Genomic DNA, 21,549 nt, shown 5'->3' with positions numbered 1-21,549 from the left:
ACACAGCCGTTGGAAAGCGGCAATGGTGCAGCTTCTTTGGAAAAGCCTGGTGTTTCCTCAAAAGATTAGAGTTATATGGCTCAGCAATTCCACTCCTACATATAGAGTCATCCCTCAGTATCCTCGGGGGGTTGCTTTCAGGAACACCCCACCCTGGATACCATAATCCAAGGATGTTCGAGTCCCTTTACAATCAGCCATCTGGATCCATGAAGAGGAAACTACAGAAGTGGCGGGCCAACTGTACAGCCAACAGAATGAAAACATATTCTCGCAAAATCTTTCACATCAATATTCATAGCAGTATCATTCAGAGTAGCCAAAAGTTACTAACAATATCCATCCATCAATGAACGGATAAACAAAATTACCAAGAATAGGCCCACAAACTTTTGGTCATTGAATCTTTGCCAAAGGAGGTGAGAACATACAATGGAGTAAAGGCAGTCTCTTCAGCAAATGGTGTAGGGAAAACTGAACAGCTGCATGTAAATCAATGAAGTTAGACTACTCCCTCACAGCATACACAAATATGAATTCAAAATGGATAAAGACTTAAACATGTAGACAAGAGACTATAAAACTTTTAGAAGAAAACATAGGCAAACATGTGACATATATCTCAGCAATGTTTTCCTAGAGCAGTCTACTCAAGCAATAGAAATACAAGCAAAAATATACAAGTGGGATCTAATTAAACATACAAGCTTTTGCACAGCTAAGGAAACAGTAAGCAAAACTAAAAGACAACCTATGGAATGGGAGAAAATATTTGCAATAAATGAAACTGACAAGGGCTTAATATCCAGAATATGTAAATAGCTTTTATACTTAATAAGAAAGAAAAACAAACAATTCAATTCAAAAATGGGCAGAAGTCCTAAAGAAACATTTCTCCAATGAGACATACATATGGCCAATAGGTACATGAAAAAATGTTCAATATCATTATCAGCGAAATGCAAAACAAAAGTGCAATCAAGTACCAACTCTCACCAGTCAGAATAGCCATCATTCCGAAGTTCACAGAGAATAAATACTGGAGAGGCTGCGGAGAATTGGGAACCCTCCTACACTGTGGTGGGAATGCAGTTTGGTGGAGCCATTGTGGAAAACTGTATAGAGGTTCCTCAAAAGACAAAAAATTGACCTCCCATATAACCCAGCAATCCCACTCCTGGGCATATATCCAAAAGGATCTGTAATTCAAAGAGACACCTTCACCCCAATGTTCATAGCAGCACTGTTTACAATAGCAAGACATGGAAACAACCTAAATGTCCAGTGACAGATGACTGGATAAAGAGGTTGCAGTATATTTGTCCAATAGACTACTATTCACCGATAAAATAATAATAAAATAATGCCATTTGCAGCAACAAGAATGGACCTAGAGAATGTCATTCTAAGTGAAGTAAGCCAGAAAGAGAAAGAAAATTACCATATGAGATCGCTCACATGTGGAATCTAAAACAAAACAAAACAAAACAAAACAAAACAAAAAAACCAAAGAAACAATAAGATAAACTTATCTACAGGACAGAAACAGACACAGAGACACAGGAACCAAACTATGGTTACCAGAGGGGAGAGGGTGTGGGAAGGAATAAATTGGGAGTTCAAGATTTGCAGATGCTGAGTATGTATACAATAAACAGCAAGTTTACACTGTATAGCACAGGAGAATATATTTAATATCTTGTAGTAACTTATGTTCAAAAAGAATATGAAAATGAATACACGAATATTCCTATTTAACTGAAGTGTTATGCTGTACAGAAGAAACTGACACATTATAAACTGGCTAGACTTCAATGAAAACATTTTTAAATAGACCAAAAACGAAAAAAAAGAAAAAGGATATTATCAAACAAAAAGAATAAAGTACTGATTCAGGCTGCAATATGGATGAACCTTGAAACTTTATACTAAAATAAGCCAGACACAAAAGGCCAAATAGTGCCCTTTAAGGTGAACAGTATCTAAGCGTTTATTGTACTACTCCTGTAAATTTTCCGTAGGTTTGGATTCTATCAATATCAAAATAAAATGTATTATTCATTAAAAACATAAAACACTTCCTCACAGGAGGGCTTTAATTGTTAAATGCAGAAATGCATGTAAAGCTTTGGAACAACATTTTGCACGTCCTCAGACAGTCAGTATTGTCACTGCCACTCAGAGGGTGGTGCCAGCGCTGATGAGAGCTGCCTCCACTCGCTCCCCTGCAGACAGTTGTGAGGGCTTGAGCTCTGACAGGCAGGGTTTGCGTGAACCTGGGTCAGACACATCCACGTCCCAGACTCTGCGTTACCCAAATTTCTTATACAAACTGCAACATGAAATGTAAACACGCTAGAGGGATGTATCATACAACACAGGGAATACAGCCAATATTTTTCAGTAACTGTAAATGTAGCATCTATTGTACAGCTGAAACATATATCATATATTAAATCAGCTATATAATTATAAATAATTAAAAACTATTTTAAAAATTTTATCACTGTAATAGCCAATTCGGTTTTTAAATAACTACTAAACAGCTTAGAATGTATAAAACCATTTAAGTGTGCTGTTTGTTTACATATTATTTACTTAGAGCCTCCTGCTAAAAGAGAAATTAATCAAATATTTTCAACACAGCTTAACAACCATAACAACAAAAAGGCAAAACTGAGTGAAGAGAAAATGGAGATTCAATGCTTTAATGATACCAGGGGGAGATAAAGTCATAAAAATGGATTCCATGAAGTCAGGGCAAGTGTTATAGGCCGACTAGAAATTCACCTGTAAAATTCTTGGCAGCTAAAGAAAAAAGAAAAAGATGATAGGGCTGGTGGTAGAGCATGTGCTTAGCGTGCACGGGGTCCTGGGTTTAAGCCCCAGGGCCTCCACTAACAGATAAATACACCTAATTACCTACCACCCCAAAAGAGCCCCAAAGAAAAGAAAGAGAAATTCTTTTCCAAAAACCCTTGATATTAAATTTGGATTAAATACTTAAAGAAGAAAAATAGGAAAGATAAGTGACACAGTGAAGGAAAAGCCCAGCTGGGCTAACAAGCTAAGTCACATATCCAAGTGTGATAAGTGTCGGTTTACTGACCTAAGTTTTGCTGGGCTAACTCGTAAATCCAAGGTCAACAATTGTCAGTAACGTGATCTGTTCCAAATTGATAAGCTTCAGTGCACTGATTCCTTGCTTATTCTTGTTTGAGCCTTATTGGCTAAGAGCCCCATACTTGTAATTAAGCCTATAAAACCTCATGTGCAGGTCTTGGAGGTGCTCAGACCTTCAGAACAGAAGCCGCTCTGAGCCCACTGGCGTTGTAAATCTCAGTACTCCAACCCTCCGAGTGGTGCTTGTGTCTTGGCTGGTCTGTTTTTTCCACAACAACACAAGCGATAATGCCCGTGACATAAATCTGCGGTGGCTGCTGGCAGGTCCCCATGTCTCACGTGGGAAAATCTGAAACATCCTTCTCACCACTCAGAGTCATCATAAGCCAACCCCACACCTCCAACTGTTAAATGCAGGAGAACAGGCAGGGCCCGGACTTTGCTCTCTCTGTGTCATCACAGTGAGACAGGATGGAAGGGGGCAGAGAACAGCCATTCAAGGAAGGCCACAGCAATTAACAACAAAATGGTGAAGGATTCAACCCCCCAATAGGCCTTGAGGCTCAGGATGAAGAGATTTAACTTCTAGCAGAGCTTGAGCTTCATTAAACACCCATTGTAATAGTAACATTGTGAATAACCCGGCCCCAGGCACCAGGGCAATTGCAAGGCTAGCCACAAAAGGTCACAGGGTGGGAAATGGCTTACTCACTGGGAATCCCGGCCCCTTGCCCTAAGGCTGGTCCTTCTACTTATTAGCATATGAAGCCACCAAGCCCAAGAAAATGAGCAACACAGCGCCACCTCGCGGGCACCCATCTCTCTCCCTCTTTGGAGAAGGCCCACACTCAGTCTGTGGAGTGTGTACACACTTTTAATCTGAGCATCAAACCCCCACACGTCGTGACGTTTCTCTTGCATTTCAATGTATCTCTCTGAATAAATCTACCTTTACTCAACACTGGCTTGCTCTTGAATACTTAACTGCATGAAGCCAAGGAACAAAATCTGGTTGGGCACATCCCAGGGCCTCAATCAAAGCCTGGGACACAGCCCTTCTCATGCCCTACTTTTTTTTCTTGTATCAAAAGGACTGGGTTGTGAAGGGAGCTCTCAGGGCCCAGCTAAGGGACAGAAGCAGCCAACAGGGCTCCAATTGGCGGGAAGCCTCTCCCCCAGCAGGGGACTTGGGGGTCGGCCCGGTTCTCTGTGTTTGTTGTGATGACACCCCAGCCAGAGAGCGTTCTCCTAGGCCTGTCCTCACAAAACCCTTCTCTCCAAAATACAAGCATATCATGTCACAATCCTTTTGTTCAACCAGGAAATGTTCAACCCACTTTTTCCCTCCCCAGTAAAGTACCCAACTGTCCTCCCTCCCATCCCACCACTTCTTTCTTTGTGAGAATTCTGCACTCTCCAAACACCATCCTGAACGCAGGTGCCTTGCTAGCTGGACCCGAGATGCTTCATTCTCACACACCCTGTGTCCTTTCACTTTCCCCTTTCTACCTTGAAAAAGCCTTTCCTGAGTCACCCACTCCTCTGATTTGACTTTCACAAAATACTGAGGTTGCAGTCACTTTGTAAATACCTCCCAGGTTTTGGCTGGGTTTCCTTCCCAAGATCTTCATTAAGGAGCTGCATGAAGAAGTTTAAAGAGGCTAGTCTTACATCTGAGCCGAGGAGCCTGCATAAAATTAAAATGGCTTTGAAGAGAGAGTTAACTAGGAACAGAGAGGTCGCAGGTCGTTGTCAACAGTGTCATGAGGCAAAATGTTCTTCAAACGCTCAGAGTGGTTTCTGAACGCGGAGTTGGCAGGGAGGAGATGCCAGGAAGTGAGTGGGGTGAGGGACACAGGGTAAGCTCCCCCAGCTGGGGAAGAATTGGATTTTTTTCTAGCTTTCAAAACAATTTCTTACTACCTTTTTCTCTTATTGTCACATACCATTTCCTACGAATTAAGAATATCAATGTCAGTCATTTGGGCCGCTTCGGAGAAGCTACACGATGCCATTCACATGGCTGGGATATGACAGCCACACCAGTCTAGGTGGAAAGACCAGTGGGGTATTTCCAAGGAAATCACGGGCATGCAGCAAACTCCCCATTTTCAATTACCTCATCTCAAAAGTGGGGCCAATAAAACTACCAAGCAAAGTGCGTGATGATTATGGCCGACATGTGTTTACTAGGTAATTGCCCGTGACAGCTGCAGCTGAATGGGGAGTGATTATGATTAACAAGGCCCTGTCTACCTGGCCACATGCGCCCTGCCTTCCTGCCTTGGTGCAGCAGCAGAACTTGTTTAGCTGAGATGAACGCCCCCAGAGCAGCCCTGACGGGAAAACCCCCAGCTCTGCACGGCAAGGCCTGTTTCTTTCCTTCTCAGAGTTGATCACAGTTTGCAGTCGTCTGTTTTTATGTTAATCCCTTTTCTAACTGCCTCTCCTCCGGAGTTTTTGCTCAAACAGCGCAGGGCAAGGTGTTTCTTGTGACCTGCCGGATATTCTGGGCTGGGAGACAGCTGAACCCACATCTGGCTCTGGTGCTGAACGGAGAGGGCAGAAGGCCCAGGGACCCATGCTGAACTGAGGCCCCTGCACCCCAAATTATGGTCTGACTTTGGACAAATACTACAGTGTTTTTACCCTGAGATTCCTCATCAGTCCATGAAAATAACTGCCCATGGCACGTAGAGTTTCAAGGATTAAAGGAAATCACCAAATTCACAACCTAGCCAAGGGGCTGCCAGTGCGTCCTCAAAAGACAAATGCTGCCTTTCGGCTCTGACACACGCCAAGCGTGGCGGCCGCACACAGTAAACACTGCTAAGTGCCAGTTTGTTAAGTGCTTCATGTGTGCTATAATACTCTTAAGAATTTACAACAATCCCAGGAAGAAACGAATATTATCACGCCCATTTCACATATTCACCAACAGGTTAAGAGAGGTTACATTCTAGTCCAAGGCCCTATGTTGGTGAAATGGCGATTTAAACCGGAATCTGGGCCCAGGCCTTGGCTCCAACTCTCTCCCATCCACCTGACCACTTGCCTATGAATTCCACCTGTCCAACACACAAGTTTGCAGCCGGCCAGCTCTTAAATGCAATGTGTGCCAACGTTTCTCAATGTTGGTTAATTACCATAAACTGTTCTCAGAAACCACTACAGAAAAGAAAGGTGGACTTAAGGAATTCTGCATTGCGTTCTCCTGTAATGTGCAGAAACCCTTCCCTACACCACTAAATCCTTTTGTATGCTTCCTCCATGTTTATGTATGCACACGGCTTACTAAAGTAGAAGGTACCTGCAGTAATTCCATCTCGGTTGCTTTCCAAGTTTGCAGATTATCCATAATCAGCCTGTGAACGAAAATACCACAATGTGAATGAAAATACTGCAACCATGTCAGTAAACAAAGAATGCTGAAACCAACTCATTAGCGGCTGCCACCACCCCCAACGAGGACAGGCCTGCAGCCCAGCCTCTCAGCCACTCACAATGGTGCCCTCTGGGCAGACTCAGAATAAGAAAGGACAGGATACTTGCCCTAGATAGCTAGGTGCTCGTCTAAAGTATGAATTCAGTGAGTCCAAAATATTTGCTTCCTCCCATACATAGAAAAGCACTAAAGTCCTGAACTTGAGATACCTGGCTTTCTTTAGATAACAAGCAATCTTTTATTGTTCCAACAACCTGGTCTTTGTTGTAAAGCCCCTATATATACTAGCTCCTCCGCAACCCATTTGGAGTAGTCCCTCAGAGAGATCTGACAGGCTGTCATCCCGTCTCGAGTCCTCCCACCAAATAAAACATAACTCTTAACTTTTAGGCTGCACATGTATTTCAGTCAACAGTTTTGGACACCATGAAGGGACCCACGGCAGACTTCTCTCCACCTGGACTCTCCGAGTAACTGAAGCCTTGGTACCAGCAGTGGCCCTTTGTGCCCATCAGCCTCCTCGGGGAGTCCAGATGAATTTGGGTGAGTCTCTCCTGTTTCTCAGATCTCACATACTGGCTGATGATCCTGAGTTTCATCTGGCGGTGTATCCAGGTACATGGCCCTCCAGTTGAAAGAAACTGGGGTGAATTACCCACCCAGTGGAGACATACTGGGTGGGCCCTGGTTGTACAATAATGGGAAAAACCCACCTTGAGGAGACGTCCGAAGTGGGGTTTTGGAAACATATGAGGAAAATACTCACCAAGTGGAGACATCCCGAGTGGGTCCAAGTTGAAAGACACTGGGTTCAGGACTGAGTGGTCAGGTAAGAGCCTGGTCTAATGTTTTCCTCAATTTGGTTACATCCATTGAATTTTTCAGGATAAAAGTAAAACTCTTATGAGGAACATTTCAACTCCAAAAATGAGGCCCTCCTCCTGGCTGGTAACAGCTTTCTCGGGTGACAGAGAACCTTGCAGGAGTGGTATATGCAAAGACTTCATGCCATTAGAGTTGTCCCTGTGGGAAATCTTACTAGCAAATTTATTCTGAGAACCCGACCTTACAATGGGGAATAGAACATTCAAAAAGAAAAAAAAAAGAAGAACAGACTAGTAATTAAAAGAAATGACAGATTGCCAGGCTCCAACTGTTACCCCAGCCAGGTTTATATACGTACAAAACTTACAACATTAATTGGGAATTAGAAAAAATAAAAACTCACTCTGAATGTACCTAACCAGGCCCGATAAAAACATTTTTCGCAATTCTGAACTTATAAAAACAAAATCCCCTTTAGGGGGAACTTGGATTTCTCTTCCTGTGTCCTTGAAATGTAAATGTTGTATCTTTCTCTGGGTGTTTTAAGTGTGTGTATGTATGTGTATATATGTGTACTTTTTTTTTAAAGGAAACCTTGGACTCTGCCATACAAAACGTAGAAGTATATTGTACATATGTTGGCCACGCAAATAAATTGGATTCTAAGCAATTCTTTGTACCAATATTCAGATATTTTACCATCTTAAACTTTGTTGCATCAGCCTGGACCACAAAGGCCTTTAGCTTTTGGAGAGTAAACCTTTGAAATTTATTTAGGCAACACCCCACTCTCATGTGGAAGGGCCTCTTCAACTGATTTTAAAACAATCACTACATATATATATTCTATATATATAGAAAAAAATATATATATAAAAATATTTATATATATATTATATATATATAAATTGATGGCCATATGATGATCCTTTAATTTGGAAAAACTTTTCAATTTGTGAAAGTTGAAATGAGATCTCATTATAAACAGCTGTTTTATTGGTACCTATTAAATCAAGTTTAAAGGTAGAAAATTATATCTAATTGTTAACCTAAGAACTTAGTTAAAAAAATAAACCTGGTTTGAAAAGCTACATTTATGTTTTTCCTTTCCGATAAATGGTTCTAGAGATGCTAATAAAAACTTAGAATAATTAATGTTAATTAGTTTGTATAACTGGAAAAAGGATCGTAAAAATTTTGAAAAAAAAAAAGAACAGGGCTTATCCCAAATGGATAAATATTTTTATATGGTTACTTTGAATGAGGTAAATAAATTGCATATTTTTGGATTTAGATACAAAGTTTTGATACTACACTATTTAAAGCTAAAAAAAAAAGGGACAAAGAGATCAACTATTGCCCCCAACATTAAAGTTTAAACAAGTCCGTTTTATTTACCACAGTTTAAAATATATGTATATATAGACTGACATACTTGATCAATGATTGGGACAACAGACCAATTAATCAAATTAAAAATTGAGAAGGGCCTAAGCTCTTTGGCTGAAACTTGGGCATCCTAGAGACTGTTCTATAAAATTAGATACAATGCACAAAAAAAACAATGCTTCTGGCACTCCTTCTAGAAATAAGAATTATTGATTAAACCTAATAAATATAAAAATTAAAGGTACAAGATTTAATAAAATTGAGATAAATTTTGTAAAATTGGTATATTTAAACGGTCTTTATATAAAACTTTTGCTTAATTATGTTGTGGGATAGATATATTTCAATGGAAATATGCCTCCCCTTCTTGGTATTATAAGGCTGGGCACATACCTGTCCCTCAGAAAATATTAATTGAACAAAGTAAAGGAAACCAGTAGAGTTACATGAGCCATTCAATATAACATAAAACTGAAATCTAATATTCAGTGGCTAATAAAAAGTATAATAAATGTTTTAACCTGGGTTTAACTTATAACTCAAGGAAAAGAGACCTTACTAAATGCCTTATGCAAGCTTTGGAAGACATGATAAAGTAAACCTTAAAGTTTTAAAACATGGAATTCTTCGTTTACTGCTCTTCTCACTGATACTAAAATGCCAATTAAGGAGATAAAATTGGGTATGGGTGACAGCAGTTCTCTGGGGACCTGGACGCGTGTGTCTTTGTCTTGCAGATCAGAAATATAAATACAACAAACAGTGACCTAGGATTGAGCCTAATTAGCTCAACAAAATAAAACTTAAGGCCAAGAAACTTTTGGCATTTGAGAACTCAGAACTCTGACGGGTCCTTCAGACTTTGTGAAGCAATCTTAACTGTCTATTTCATAAATAGTAAGCCTTAGTGATTTGAGCCAGCAAATTCAGCTTACTCCAACTATTATTACACCTATCTTATAAGTAAGTTTAATAGTTAAGCTATGAGATCTCTTGCTTTTGTCTGTTTATAAGCCTGTGTACACATTATAGATGTGAGATATTTCTACTGCTAAAAAAGAAAAATCAAAGTCAAAGAGCTCTGCTTAATTGATGTAAAAAATAAGAGCTTAAAAATTAAGTATTTTTAAAATAAAAACTGAACAAATTCACTTTCAGCATCACGTGAAATGGAAAATATTCAATATTAAGGTAATATTTAATATTGTTTAGTTTAAGTATGTTCTAATTAATATAGACATCTTTAAAGTCATCAATATTAAGTATAATAACTTTACTGTACCTAGGTTAAATGAAAGTCAAATAAGATCCTGTTATATCTGTTGCAGATTTGTCAAAAAAAAATAACAGTAATGGGGTGTGGTAAAATTTTAAGGAAATTAAATGCAAATGAGATGAGAGTTTTGGGTAAATTTTTAAAATATATCATTAAAATGTATGCTTAAGATAATCTGTAAATGTTTGGTATCTTTAAATTCTAGATTTGTGCTAAATTAAGTTAAATGATAGGATTTTATTAAATAGCTATGCCATTTTCAGATAAAATAAAATTGAAAGATGAATTACTTAACATTTAACTTCCTCTTACAGTGAAACTAAAGGTGTTTAGAAATATTAATAAATGGTTGGTGCCACCCTGAAATAGTCTCTATTAGTAAGGGAATGATCTCAGTTTCCTACCAAAGTAATGTAAATGTGTAAAGGAAGACATAACAATGGAATTATATTTTGTTAATGAAACATAGTGAATTTCTCCTGAAGCTGGTTATTTCTGAATGGAAGAGAAAATAAGGGACACACTAATATGAGTATAGAAATCTGTGGAAGGCTTGTGGAAGAGGAAACCTGAGGAAAGAGTTTTGTACGTGGTTAGAATTGGCTAAGTTTAGAATCAAATTGGGCAAAGTAAATGAATCTTAGAAGTAAGCTGGTACAAGAATAGATTTGGTTTTCTCTCTGTTAAGAGGAAAAATTTTTCTTAAAATGTTAATCCACCTTCAATAACAGATTGTAAAACTTCTTATACCACTTAGCTGGTATGTTCTGCCTTTACCTTTGACGTATTTTCTTGTTAATGAATAAGTACTACTTTACAGTGATCTATATGTTTATCTGACCAAGTGTTCTGAAGTCTTTAAAAAGATCCCCAAGTATCAATTTCTAATTAAAGTTCTTTTAATCTCCAGTTAAGTTTGGGATGCTACAGAGGGCCCCTGAAACATCCCAAGGAGAGATTTTGAACTAGTAAGTTTCATTTGCCATGTTAAATATCATGGTATTGTCAAATGAATCATAAATCTTCTAAGGTTATATTGAATGAGAAAATATTATTAATATAAATACTGTAGAAATTATATGGACTCCCTAAAATTCAGGTATATCTGAAATGTTAAAAGTGATATTTCTGGGTATAGTGACGAGGTTTCTTTATAGATTATTGTGTAACGGTGTTTAACCATGCTTTTAAATCTTTTGTCATATATAGACAGCTAATTGTTTTCTTCTCATGATTTTGAAAATGCTTGCTCTTCATGGAGATTTACTGATTTCTAATAAATTTCAAACTATAGCACTGAACTAAACAGGGTAAGAAATTTTTAATATGCAATGAAAACTATGATTAAAAGGATTACTTTTGTGGGACTGAGTAAACTGATGAATATGGTTACAGTTTTTGATTTTGTTTGAAATACTACTGGTTTTAACCTGTTTCCCATTCATAAAGAAACTCTTCCTCTTAGGCTAGTTATGAATCACAGAAATTTGATAAATTATACCTATGTAAGCAGACTTGAAACAGTTATCTTTTCTCTCTATATGATCCCTCAAGAGACTAAAAACTCTTAGGTCCCCAGTGGCTCTATGAGACAAATGAGGAAGATCATCTCCTAACAGATATAGGAATCTCAAGTTATTTTAAGGATTTTAAAGAGGAAAGAATTTACCTAAATCTGTAAGGCAGAAATCCATGACAAGCACTTGACATGGCTTTCCTGGCCTTAGCAAATCTTATTAACATTCTACCCTGAGACACCGTATTAAAACTTCCAACACAGCCAATTTTAAAAACCCTATATGATCAAATAATCAGACTTTACATGTAAAGAAATTAATCTTGATTTAGCTGTATTTGAGAAAAATGAGTGTAACTTTAGAGAGAGAAAAAGACTTTATTTTAGTGAATATTAAATTCTAGTTCTGTTAATCGAGGTCTATATTTACTAAGACACTTCCCAAATCATTCCTTGCTGTTATGTCACATTGCTGTACAGTTTAATTGAATTATGAAAAGGATACACTAGGTTTGTTTCTGAAGCTCAGTAATCTATCCTTGGGTTAAGTTCCAATGCCCCATGACCTGCAGCCAGGGGATTATACACACTGGAACAGGCATGACTTAAAGAACTGTCTCCAACCTAAACGGAAGGACACTTTTTCAGGTACTCTTAACTAGACCATACACACCAAAGCTGAAGGAAACGGACTTTCAGATTCATTTCCTATCAGAAACAGCCCCTGCAGTGCACTGGCCTATAGAGCACTGCTCACCTTAAAACAATGCCCAAATGGAGAAAAAGCTACCAGGCCAGGATCAGTAGGAGACGAGATCTGAGGTAGAAAGCTGACCCAAGACACCAGACCAAGTTTGTATAACAATTACTTTGACAATTTCTCCTAAGTTTGTTTATGAACTACTCCAATTGTTAAGTTTATGGTAAATTACCTATGTATAGTACTTCTGTGTTACCTTGGTGGGTTTCCTTACTCCAGCGCTCCAACTAGATAGCCCTCAGAAACGTTATTTTAAAAGAAATTATAGTTATGTTTAGGCAAATGTTGATCTTACAAGGTGAGAGACCTCATCTGGCCAATTAATACCTGCTCTGACCCTGACCATAAATATGAAATTTCTCATAAGAGCACTCAAACTCAATCAGAAATACAAGCAAAATTTTAACCCAAAAATATAGCTTCTAGACTATTAAATTCTTACTCGTGACTTCATTAACGTTACTAGCTGTATTACTTATATACTGTCTATTTTATAAAATTGTTGTCTCTTACATTTCCCAATGTGTAACTAGGCCTACAAGATTGATGATGGCTAAACATCTTGAAGAAATAGATAAAATTTATAACCCTGCATAAAATAACAGTAATAGTGTGATTCTGGGTATGGGAATTAGCAACGAAGGGTAAACATTTCCTGGATCAGAAGAGACTAGTAAGACAGGCGATCCAGAGAACTTTTAGTATCAACAGGGCCTGATAAAAAACCTAACACCTTGAATGGCAGCTCAGAAAATTCTTCACCTGTAGTAGGAATGAGCCATCCTAGCACCGTGGGACAAAATTCGTCATGAAATGTCTCTCAAAATATTGGTCGAATTTAGGAAAAAGGGGGAGCACTGTGAATGAAAATACTACAATGTGAATGAAAGTACTACAACAATGTCAGTAAACAAAGAATGCTGAAACCAAGTCATCAGCGGCTGCTGTCAACCCGCAGCGAGGACACGCCTGCAGCCCAGCCTCTCAACAACTCACAGTGGTGCCCTCTGAGTGGACTCAGAATAAGGAAGGACAGGATAATGTCCCTAGACAGCTAGGTGCTTGCCAAAGAAATGAATTCAATGACCCATATGTTTGCTTCATCCCATACATAGAAAAGCACTAAATACTTGAACTTGAGATATCTGGCTTTCTTTAGATAACAAGCAATCTTTTATTGTTCGAAGAACCTGGTCTTTGTTGTAAAGCTACTATTTATCCTAGCTCCTCCCATACCTCTTGGAGCATTCCCCCAGAGTGATCTGAGGGGCTGCCTTCCAGGCTCGAGCCCTCCCGCCAAATAAAACATAACTATTAAATTTTAGTCTGAAAGATTATTTCAATGAACTGCCAGAATAGACACAACTCAGCAATTCTGTAATTGAACGCACTGAATCAAGAACCAAACGCGTGTTCTAGTCCAGAAAAACTACGGTTTCCTCTTTCTTCCTGTCAGTATACAATCCCACCAGAACTCATTACTTTGCTGTCTGCTCCTCTGGCAACCAAACTCAGAGAAGAGTCAACTCAACAGAGCGCCCTGCTGGGAAGAACCCCCCGCAGCAGCACGGGGGGCTGCCTGCCCTCCCGCACGCTCTGCTGACCCCTAGTGTCCTCCGTGGAGACCAGGCCAACAGAATTGCTCCAACAGCTGCAAAGTCCCACACATTAAATAAAAGCATTTTATTTTATACTATATGTTACGTATATACTCATTTCGGAAAACAGCTTTGCCAAAAGCCCAAATCTTCAACATTAATCTGCAAAGTCAAATCCGGTCCCCAAGGGAAAACAAGTCTTAAGACGATGCTAAGGCCTCCAATGTCCTCTCCACGACCGTCAACAAAGCTGACTGCAGGTCTGCAGATGCAGGCGGTTACATGTCCATTTTTAAAGCACCCCCCCTGCCCTCAGGTGCTATAATGTCCCTCTACGCCCTCCCATCTCAGGGTAAGAGCAGCCGCAGCAGAACCTTGCAGGGCAGCACTGACGGGACTAGACAAAAGGATCATAGCTAAACTAAGCCTCTGATGACATGAGCTTGTCACTCTATCACTTTACAGATGAAGATATATATAGAGAGATGTGGGGTGACGGTGATATTGCTCAAAGTCACACAGCTAATAATTGGCAAAGTTTATAACTCTGCTCCTCCCTCTGGCGTGATGCCCCAGCTGGGAGGCCTACAGATTTATCTCCTGCCTGCCTGACCAGTCCTTCCCTGTCACTCATAACCCACCACAGTGTCTGATCCTAGCCTGACTTTTCGGCACCTTTTCCCTCCAGTCTGGCAGGAAGAAGGCTGCTCGGGCCACTGTATGACTTCCGGCTTCCCAAAACCTCTGTGCTCAGGCTGGTCTTGCCTGTGCATCCGGCCTCCTGCTCAGAGTCTCTTCCTCCCCTGCAGGGGGACGTTTCCACTCTCTGCAGGGACACCCCCTCAGGGAAGCCCTCTTCTCGCCCACAGCAGGGCAGGTGTCCCACGCCACATCCCGAGCTGCCCCATTAGGACTGCGGGTGCCCAGGTCTGCTAGTCAGACCAGCAGCCTCAGACCCAGGGATTATGCCCGGGCCACCGTTCAAACCTACTGCCCGCCTCACAGCCCCCAGCCAGCAGGTCACCTAGAAGTCACAGCAAGTGCCCCACCCAATCAGAAGCCTCTTCATTTGCCAGCACCGCTGATGACTGGTCTCCAAACTTTGGTCAGTTTTGCAAAAAACAGCACCTTCTACTGTGAACCGGGGGTTTTCGCTTCTGCTCCCCATCCTTACTGGAAACATCGAGGGAAACCAAAAGTCCTTTTCTCAACACTTTTCTAATGACATCCTCCCACCCACAATACTCACATGCTCAAGAGATTTGCGTCCACGTGATTTTGTTTCCCTAACGGTAAGTGGCTCAAAGCACTGCAGGATTTTTTCTTTTTTGAGGGTATTTGTACTCAGTTTATCGGCTTTAATCTGTTTTTGTCTCTCTCTTCAGTATCCCTAGCAGTTACCTATTCTTACTCCCTTCAGCAGCCTCCCTCCCAACATCTAGTCTAGGAAAACAGCTGTGATGAGGGGGCCTGGGGCAGTCACAGAAGATGCAACTAAGGCACAGAGAGGCTACATAATTTGCCCAAGAAGATCAGCTTCAACCCCCAACAGTGTGTGTCACTTCCCTCTGTTTAACACTTATGATAAGCAAGGTAACTTTTTGTAGATTATGGTTATAAACAGATGAGGTATCAAAATAAATATAAGGACACACATCAACTCTAAGATGTTCATTAAATCCACTATTTTGTTTCTATTTATTTTATTTCTATTAAAAAATAATTAAGAACCTCTGCAGTCAATATAGCAAAATGTTACTGGGTTTTAATCCAAAATATAGAAATGTTAAGTGTGTCATTACTCATCCTTATTTGTATGTTCACAAGACAAAATGATTTGAAGGTCTCTCTCCCCTCCCCCTACTCACTACTGGCTCTTACCAGAGCTCCCAGAGCACACATCTAACAACCTTTCAATTCACCCACAGCGTAACTCATCAGTTTTCCCCCAGAAATCCCTCTGCAGTTTTCCCTCCTCAGAGCACAGCAGGACCATCATTTAACTCATTAATCCACCCAGAAACCTGGGTCTTACTCCATCCTACCTTCAGACACAGCATTCATTCTTTCCTTTTTACCATCTAAACATGCCTTCAATCTGTTCGCTTTTACCCACTGACCATCCCACCGCTGTAGTGGAAGCCACCAACACTGCCCACCTGGACTCACGAGTCTCCCAAGTGGCCCCACAGCCACTCTCCCCTACTTGACACAAATGGGATTGTGTCACTCCCGCGCTTTTTGGTGTCTTTCCAAACCCACTCTTCTTAGAAGAAACTCCAATTTCTTTACCTGGTGAAGGTCTTTGCTATGAAACTGTCAGCTCAGGGAGGGCAGGACACACCCTCTTCCCTCGGACCCACCCTCTGGCAGAGCATCAGCTTGGGAGGACCTGCTGAGCTACACCTGCCTGTATTCTAAACCTGGTTTTGAGTTCTTAGCAAACTGCTTCACTTATCCATACAAATCCAAGGTAGATTAGAAAGATTTTAGATGTTGAGCTAGACTATTGATTTGAGGATTTTGCACTAGCAACCTGCAAGGACATGTTCTAATGATTCTGTCTTCTTAAAACCACACCCAGATTTAGGTAGTATTTGTGGAATATTTTCCAAGTAAAGGGAATGTACTTTTACAAACTTTATGTTTTATAACATGAACATCCCGGACAGGGTCACAAATGGAACAGCCTCACAAGTGACGGAAGACAGGTGAGAGGCATACAGAAACAGGTCACAAACATGGTAAGAAAAAAGTTGTTTCTCCAACCCCCGAAAAAATTCCTCCAAGAACCGAAAACTCTGAATTTTGAAAGTAAAATTCTATCATATAAAGACATGAAATAAATAATCCTCTTCATCAGGGTTTCAAGATCTGACTGAAGAATTTTTAGCATGCCATACTGAATCCTAGCACAGAAAAATCAGAAGGAATAGTGGTGAGTATTTTCCAGGGAAACGGCAGTAATTCCTCTACTTGTAAGGGGACACACACTCACTTGACGAAGGTGATTGTAAACCACATTCTGGAGAAATTCAAAAGATTCTGTCACCACTTCAAGATGGTGATGACATGGTAGGACGGCTTGGATGCATGCTTCTAACTGACTCACCGGCATTCTTGCACTGCAGGGGGAAAAGGAGGCCCCCATTCAACAGCAGAGATGTTCCTGTCATGTCTCCCAGGCCGTGCCTCGGGGAGTCAGTGCCCTGTAGCAGCCTGGCACCAGGCGAGGACCCGCAGCCTGGCCCACCCAAGCAGGAGGGGCACTGTGTTTGAGAAATCCCATCTCCGATGGGAGCAACAGGGGCTGGTGTGGTTGTGTGAACATATAAATGCTCATTGAAATACACCTGCATACATTCAAGTGATACAATTAACAGTAGCAGGCTATTAAACAAAATTTCAATTGTCAGTGTTAATTTTACCATTCCTTTCCTCTTGTCCCCTGCACTCTGAGACAGGCTTAGGCTCTCTCACACCTGCAGCTGTGATGCAATATTTGTGAAGTTATTTTAGTTTGCTGCAAGTGTCTTCACTCCCCGTGTCGCTGTGACTGTCGTCTCTTAACACAGTCAGATGTCTTCCTAGATCTCTCCATGAGTTCCTTGTTCCTGCTTCTCAGATGCTGAGATAAAGAACCGGTGAAGGCACATGACTAGAAAAGGCACTGTGGACTTGACCAAAGTCCTCAGTGACCCCCTAGATGAGTGCCTCTCACGCCTTACCTTCGATTCTCAAGGTTCTGCCCAGGGTGACATCCAGACCGGGAGAGAGTCTTGGGCCCAATTAATGCCTGTGTGGTTTGGGTGCAGGGACAGGTGCAGGAGCTGGTTCCGGAGCCGGGCCCCTCCCCACCTATGCTCCTCTCTCTCCCGAGGGCCCGCTCCCAGGTCCCCAGGCTCCCTGATCTTCTGTCTTTCTCATCTACTCTACTCCCAGCCCTTTTCCTCTTCCTTTTTTCCCTGATTATCCCCAGCTGGAGTGATTTTTCCATCACAGTATCTGAAAAAATTTCCTGCAGCTGAAAAAGAGGTCTCCAGAGGGCAATGCCCATATGCTGGTACCCGAAGAGAGCCCCTGGCTAGGGGGACCCTCACCAACACTCATCGGGCATCAGACATGTTGCAGGGTAGGCCACCCCCAAGAAGAGTTTGCTGTGACCCCAAGGCACGCACAGAATCCCTGCTCATAAAACTGTAGTTGGCCCACATATCCGTAATTAAGTAACAAAAACAAAAAAATTGCTCATGTTTCTTACTAAAATTATTTATGAGGTGGAAAAAGAAGTTGTAATACAAAAGAACAAATTTGACTCCATGTTAGATATGTTCGTTTGGCTTTAGACCTGTACCCTGTTTTCTAGGCTCAGACTTGCTATCTCTGAACCTTTTGTAAAAGATAGTTGCCTTTAGCCTGAAATATCCAGGGGAGCCTATTCTCCGGGCTCTGATCTTTAAGGATGTTAGCTCTTCTACACTTACGTAGAGATGAAAAGTTGCAAAATAGAGAATAACCTATTTTTTTTTTAGAGGTAATACGGGGACACCATGATTTGACCCACATGGACAGCTGCAAGATCAAAGGATTTCAAGGACAAACAATTGGTACAGCAAGAAGTTTGCAACAACCGACCACAACCCCGCCGCTTTTTACTATAAAATGAGACTGAATTCTGACTTGGGGAAGAGAGTTCTCCTGGATATCAGTATGCCATTTTCTGGGTCAGCCAGCTTTTCAAATAAAGTCACTATTCCTAACTCCAACATCTTAACTCCCGATTTATTGGCCTGTCATGCAGCAAGCAGAACGAGTTTGGACTTGGTAACAAAATGACTGCATTGGAGGTAGTATGTCTCCATTGTTTCCTCATTTCCAGTATGTCACACCCTATCAATTTTACATGCTGTTTAACAACACGACCAAAAAATCTATTATACGGAATTGATTCCACGGAAATAAAATTATTTCTACTCCTTCAAAACTAATTTTTTCTATTTTATTTTGTTGCTTATTGAAAAGAAAATAAAAGACAAATCATTTTATTTCACATATTTTTATAGCTACATATTTAAATACTAATAAGGTTTAAATTACAATAAAAATTGTTCATATATTAGTATAAAGATATATACACAATCAATGCAGACTAGGAAATGAGTGGATATTTTCTAAAAATCCACTGCACATCCAGTCTTTTACAAGCATATTCTGGAATATAAGCTCTATTATCCAGGGGTCCCCCACCCCCATTCTCACTGCCGAGTCCCTTAGTAATCAACTACCAAATCACCAGCATAGAACCACACGATCACTATTTCAGGTATAAATGAGGGAATTAGCTCATTCAATTCTAAACGAGAAACCTTAAAATACATACAGAACTTATTTACAGATAAAGAAAATTGGACACAAAAAAGAACAGTTTCTCCCCCACGTCACAAAGATAATAACTGGTAAAGGCAAGATTTGAGCTCATCTGCCTGATTCTAAAAACTAAGGTGGAAAACCCTTCGACTGGAGAGGTCCAGCAGCACAGCCTATCACCTTATCTTTGTTCAGATCTAGCTTTAGACAGCCTAAGACAGCACCTCATTCCTATGGAACTCGAGGGCAAATGATAACAATAAGGATTTTATATTCAGTAGTTTCTTAGTTCTCATTTATTTAAAGTGTCAGCAGGTCAGCAGAAAACTCTGGGAAATATGAGTGTGTCCAGAGCTTTTTGTTGATAAGAAACTCATTCTATCAGGACAGAGTGACCTTCCCATGAGAGGTCTCATGGACATAAACTAAAGGCAGCTGAGCAATAAAAAGTAGCATGACCCTGGAACTCAAGCAAGAAGGATCCCTACCATCCCCTGCCCAGTTGCCTCTTCAACTATGTGGACACAATGGCAGAAGACCCAAATTCTTGTCAAAGTTACACCATCGTGGATACTCACCCATAAATAGTTATGACTCCATGCTCTCTTAAATCCTTTCCAACTCAAATATGATGACACCAATATCTCACCAGAATCTCTATGTCTCCACTTTCTCTCTTCTATTAGGAGACTATATCTATGGCGACAAAGCAGAAATCCAATTAAAAACACCATGCACGGAGCCTGGTGAATGTCTGCGTAAGAGACTTTGTCCTCACGCTCAGTGAATGAAAACTCAGAAAAAGTAGTCCTTCTCCCTCTGCAAGTGGGATGTAGCCTGATTGTGTGTGTGTGTGTGTGTGTGTGTGTGTGTGTGTAAATCAAATACAATCAAGTCTGGGATGTGTACAGGTTTTTTTAATGTCACTGTTATTTCATGGGGATGAGCCAACATTTAAAGTAATTTGAATCTAGTGTTCTGAGAGTCTCATTCTCTTTTGGTGGAGGAGGGGAACGGGGAAAGGAAAAAAGGAAAGAGGTAAATGAAGCAAAGGAGTAAGAATATTGCTAGGGAAAGGCAAGACGTTAATTTTGTTCCTACTTGCATCACACAAAAATTAGGGGCTGGCTTCCCCCATGTCTTGTCAAGCACTAACTTGCAGAAGAAGAGGCGACAGCCCATTTCTCACTTAGATTGTGACTGTACGTGGCATCTTATAGACACAAATTATTTACCCTGATCAAACACTTTAGCAGCAGGCGGTAATTCTCCTATTTTGAGAGACAAGAAAACAGGAATTGAAAGAGGGTATATAACTTGACAAAAGTCAGAGGACCAGTAAACTAAAGAGGATGAATTCATACTCAGATCTGAATGCAGAATCTGAACTTCCCACTCCCAGGGCTCGAAAATCCTTAACACACAGGCTCCCCAGCTCCCCTGCATTGTTTCCAGCACCAAGCATTTCCCATGGCGATGGTCTCCAGTTCTCAGACACAGCACATTTTGCAGCCAATAACCTCCATTCGACCTTGATCATCTACCAGCCTCGCCCACCAGGCTTCACCATACATGCAGGAAAGCTGGCTTTCAAGTGCATACAAAACCACGCCTGGTCTGACCTGGGATCTTCCGTGGCTTTTCCAGCGAAAAGACAGCCATAAAACTGCTCACAGTTTGTACATGAGCCCCACTACCTCGCTCCATCTGTTTCCCCACCTATACTACTTAGCTATGACCATTTTGAGAATCTTGGAAACAAATTTTTAAAAACAGAAAAGAAAGGATTCTGTAACAATTACTTAATATTTGCAATTTTAAAGTACAAGTTACAAAGTGAGTATTTACAAACCGATTCTGCCTTCCTATGTGTCAGTTTTAACATTTACAAAATATAATAGCAAAAAATTCTCACTTACAAAATTAACAAAAACATCAACAATAATCTGGAATACACCCAAAAACAATGCCCATGTTGTACATGGAGAAAGTACAGGACTGTACTGCGGGGTAAAGAAAGATGTGTGAATTTAGAGACATCAACATATTTTATGGAGGAAAGCAGTTTTGTAAAGATGTACGTTCTCCTAAAGATAATTCAAAACTTACTAAAATATCCTATGATAACCCTTATCCTTTTTTTTTAGCTTGAAAAAAGTATTTTAGAATTCTTCAGGAATAATAAAGTCATAATACTAGCCAAGAAAATTAGGGATGGAAGAAAGAATCAAAAAAAATCACACTGTCAGA

General features: G+C 40.5%; 1 protein-coding gene across 1 annotated transcript in view; it reads right to left on the bottom strand.

Annotated features, from left to right (window-relative positions):
* Positions 1–21,549, bottom strand: part of LOC140693133 (uncharacterized) — a 113,651-nt gene that overhangs the window by 6,941 nt on the left and 85,161 nt on the right. Inside the window, exon 1 of the transcript XR_012068832.1 lies at positions 6,434–6,703. The gene's annotated coding sequence lies outside the window, so the exon portion shown is untranslated. Of the gene's footprint in view, positions 1–6,433 lie in introns of the transcript that reaches the window.

Source organism: Vicugna pacos, unplaced genomic scaffold, assembly GCF_048564905.1.
Source record: "Vicugna pacos unplaced genomic scaffold, VicPac4 scaffold_19, whole genome shotgun sequence".
NCBI lineage: Eukaryota > Metazoa > Chordata > Mammalia > Artiodactyla > Camelidae > Vicugna > Vicugna pacos.
Note: the sequence above shows the minus strand (reverse complement) of the source record. Positions and strands in the feature narration are given on the sequence as shown.